Genomic DNA, 4,640 nt, shown 5'->3' with positions numbered 1-4,640 from the left:
TCAGGGGGAGTGGGAGAGGGAGAAGCAGGCTTCCCGCGGAGCAGGGAGCCCGATGCGGGGCTCGATCCCAGGACTCTGGGATCATGACCCGAGCTGAAGGCAGATGCTTAATGACTGAGCCACTCAGGCGCCCCATCTTTTGGCCATTTTTAAGTCATGGTATTTGTTTGTTGTTATTCTTATTGAGTTGTAGTTCTATGTTCTAATTATTCACCCCTTATCAGATAGATGATTTGCAAAGATTTTCTCCCATAGGTTGCCTTTTCCCTTTGTTGATTATGCCCTTGGATAGGCCAGCTTTGTTTTGTTTTGCTTTGTTTTGTTGGTTGGTTGGTTTGTTGATGTCTGATCCTATTGATTTGTTACTCTTAGAAAATCCTTTTTGACTAGACTCAGACTTGGAGGTAGAAGCTCTCGGAGAGGACAACCTCCGTCTCTTGGCAATCTGTTCCTGGCGTTTTCCTTTGTCCTCCTTCATCCTCTTGGCCAAAAGTTTAGCATATTCTGCAGGCTCGTCCTTATTTTTCTTAGTGTGCTGTTTCTTCAGAGAGATACACCGTCATTTGCGTTGGCGGACACGTGGAATAACAAGACGCCGAATCTTGGTCGCTTTGGTTCTAGGTTTCTTACTGTCTTTGTTTAGGGCCTTTCTCACAACATACTGGTGGACATCACCTCTAGAGAGATTGAAAAGTTTGTGGATTCTGCTGGCTCTTTTGGGCCCTGGGTAATGGGGCACAGTATAATCAGTGAGTCCAGGAATAGCCTTGTCCTCTTTTTTCACAATGACCAAGCTGAGAACATTGAGATTGATATCCACAGTGCAACCCTGAGCAGATTTGCGCTTTCTTTCCCCAGTCCTCCTTGGTCTGTAGCAGGGAATGCCCCTACTCAGGCACAGGTGGACATGGCCATGGGTCAAGACACCCTGCTTCCTGGGGAAGCTTTGTTTCTCATTACCACCACTGATTTGGACCATGTAACCCTTCCGTTCTTTACCCAGAGCATCAGCAGCAACTTCTGTAGCCATATCCTTCTTCTTCTTTTTTTTTAATTTTTTAAAATTTAAGTTCAGTTAGCCAACATATAGTAGTACATCATTAGTTTTTGATGTAGTGTTCAATGATTCATTAGTTGCGTAACACCCAGTGCTCATCTGCTTCTCGTAAAAGGTACGAAGTTTGCATTCATTATTCACTTTACTGAGTTTCTGGCAGCCAGTATCTGGGAAAGAGATGTTCATCTTTATCCTAAAGCTGCCTACTGCCTCCAAGGCACCACAAAAAAAGAGTGATACACAAACGCTTTTAAGTTTGGTAGATTTGTCTCGTTTGTCTATTTTTGCTTCTGTTTTCAGGACTTTTGGTGTCATTTCCAAGAAATCATTGTCAAATCCGAAGTCACGAAGCTCTTAGCTTTATGCTTTTGTCAGGGAGGAAGACCGTGTCCTCTGCCCTTCAAGGTCCTTCGGCTAAGAGTAGAACTTAGAATCAAATTGACATGAGACAGATTAACAGGAGAAAATCAAATTTAATAGCATAGATGCAGGGAATCCACACAATGAGATTCTGAAGACCATGAGGTGATGTGAGGCTTATATGAGCTAAGGAAAAATGTTGGGGTCTGCTGATACAAAGGGGAGAAAGCTCATTAGCAAGAAGGTGAAAGGAGATGTTTGGAAAAACAAGATTGTTCTATTATGCAGATGAGTTCCTTCCATAAAAGGGGCCTCTGTTCATACTTTCCCTCCTGTTGCAGGCTCTCCTTTCCAATGTAAATGTAGGCAGAGCACCTTTCCTGCATCCTGCATCCGCTGGCTTTTTATTACTTTTAACTCAAAATGATCTTTATGTCAAAATGGCACATTTTGGGGTGTCTCATCCTGTACCCTTTCATTTTCTTCTGGGAGTTTTACAGTTTTGAGTCTTAAGTTCAGGTCTTTAATCTACTTTTAGTTAATTTTTTTATATGGTATAGGAGAAAGGTTCAACTTCACTCTTTTGCATGTGGATATCCAGTTTTCCCAGCACTATTGGTTGAAAAGAATATCCTTTCCCCATCAAATAGTTTTGGCACCTATGTTGAAGACCATTTGACCACCTATCTGAGGGTTTATTTGGGGGCTTTCTATCCTATTCCCTTGGCCTACAGGTCTGTCTTTATGCTAGTACCACACTCTTTTGATTACTATAGCTTTCAAATATGTTTTGAAATCACAAGGTGTGAGACCTCCAACTTTTTCAAGATTGTTTTGACTGATTGCAGTCCCTTGAGATTTCACATGAATTTTAGGATGGATTTTTTTTTTTTTTTTTGGTCTGCAAAAAGTGCAATTGGGCTTTTGATAGGGCTTGCATTGAATTTTCAGATTGCTTTGGATAGTATTAACATCTTAATACTAAGTTTTGCAATCCATGAACACAGATGTCTTTCCATTTACTTATGTCTTTAATTTCTTACAGCAATGTTTTATAGTTTTCAATGTGTAAGTCTTTCGCTTCCTTGGTTAAGTTTATTCCTAAGTATTTTATTATTTTCAGTGCTACTGTAAATATTTTTAGATTTTCTTTTCAGATTGTTAACTGTCAGTGCATCGAAACACAATTGGTTTTAGTGCATTCACTTTGTATCTTGCAACTTTGCTAAATCATTTATTATTTCTAACACTTTTTTGTGGGGGTTCTTCAGCGTTTTCCCATATAAGCTCAGATCCTGCAAACAAAGATAATTTTACTTCTTCCTGTCCAATTTGAATGCCTTTTCTTTCTTTTTCTTACCTACTTTCTCTGGCTGGGACTTCCGATACTATGTTGAATAAAAGTGGCAAAAGAGAGCGTTCTTATTTTGTTCATGATCTTAGAGGAAATTTTTTGTCTTTTACTACTGAGTATGGTGTTAGCAACGGAGTTTTCATATGGGATTTTTATTATGTGGAGGTAGTTTCCTTCTACTCCTGGTATGTTGAGTGTTTTTTATCATGAAAGGGCTTTGGGTCTTGTCAAATGCTTTTCCTGCATCGATTGAAATGATCATGTGGTTTTTGTCCCGTATTCTATCAATGTGTTATATTACATTGATGAATTCTCATATGCTGAACAACTCTTATATTCCAGGAAAAAAATCCCACTTGGTCATGGTGTATAATCCTTTTGATGGGCTCTTGAGTTGGGTTTGCTGGTATTTTGTTGAACATTTTTGAGTATGACATCATCTTGAGTAATTACATCTACAAAGATCTTATTTCTAAATAGGGTCACATCCTGGGACTTCAACATCTCAAACCCCTATGATTTCCACCCAAAATGCCCACATGCATTATTTATTTTGAGTTCTGCAGTTCCAGAGAATTGCTTTTCCTTGTTTACAGAGGCCCTTTGAGTGCAAACCATTTGTATCATTCCCTTGGTTTTCCCGCCCTCCCCCGCTGGTGTGGAAACCAGCCACTTTTGTACAGTGAACTCATTTTTAATTCAAGAAAAAAAGAAAATAAATGATTGGTATGTAGGTCAGTTCCTAGTTCTGTCTCAGAAAACAAAGGACCAGGGCTCAACTAGCATAGCATTCAATTATTCCTTCATATGGCCTTTGTACATATGCTCATGTGCATTTCACCTCGCTCTTTCCTGTTACCCAGAGATAGTAAATTTCCAAAGATCTGGCTCAGGTTAGGTAAAAAGTCCAAATTTATCACATCTTGGATGAATCTTATTTGATGCTTTTGAGACTCTTCTGACCTCACCAAACCAGATTGCTTTCTCTACAGAGATGTGGATTGTTAAAAATGAGCTTCATATGTTTGTTTGTTTTTATGAAATGTGTTTTTCTGCCAACCGGATGATTACTGTAAGATTTTAAGCATATTGTTGAGACTTTAGTACAAGACCTCTCAAAACACTCAAGGACTACATAGGGTCTTTGGTTGCTTTCTGGTATCTTTCTCTCTAGGAAGTCTCCCTGGTGTCCTGACCTCCTTCCCATGCCACCCTGGAGCTCTGGGCAATTTCCTACAGCTTCAAGACCATTCTCCTGCACCTCACCGATAGAGGCCTTCTACTCAAAGCTTCAGCATGTTGGAAATAAATTTTCCACTGTGGGAACATTTTCATTTTTCAAATTAAAATTGCAGCATAGTGCTATGGTTAGAAGAGTGGCATTTCTAATTAAGGTGACACGAAGTCACACACATGATACAGATGAATCACTTTATGGTGTTTGCCACACTTGACAGACAGAGCAAGATGCTTCTGAAAAATTAGGCATTGGCTTGCAGCATCTGTCCATGTTAAACTATTCTTTAAAAATGCACATATCCAACCTTCTCTTGGGAGATTAAGGAAGTAAGAGAATGACTTTTATAAAATCGAATATCAGATTTTCTTAGGAATCAGGAAGAAGGTTATGATGTTTCTTTAGAAGGGACTTCTTATTTAGAGCATTTTGTAGAGTCGGGTACTGGAGCCAGCCCACACTGGCCCATAAGGTCTAATTCTTAAAAACGCAGGAATTTTGTGAGTTGATTGACATCATGTTGGTAGCTTGAAATCGGCCATGGTGGAAGTATTTACACCATGGAAATCAGCAAATGCTACAAACTAGGGCTTTTGCCAGCACACCATTGATTTTGTCCCTTTTTTTTTTTT

At 39.4% G+C, this 4,640-nt stretch overlaps 1 pseudogene; it reads right to left on the bottom strand.

Moving 5' to 3' along the window:
- Positions 1 to 366: 366 nt before the first annotated feature.
- On the bottom strand, positions 367 to 1,243 carry LOC102745250 (small ribosomal subunit protein eS6 pseudogene; annotated as a pseudogene).
- Positions 1,244 to 4,640: the final 3,397 nt, after the last annotated feature.

Source organism: Leptonychotes weddellii, unplaced genomic scaffold, assembly GCF_054177405.1.
Source record: "Leptonychotes weddellii isolate Sample4059 unplaced genomic scaffold, ASM5417740v2 HiC_scaffold_16009, whole genome shotgun sequence".
Lineage (NCBI taxonomy): Eukaryota > Metazoa > Chordata > Mammalia > Carnivora > Phocidae > Leptonychotes > Leptonychotes weddellii.
The sequence above is the reverse complement of the archived record's forward strand: the minus strand, read 5'-3'. Positions and strand labels throughout refer to the sequence as shown.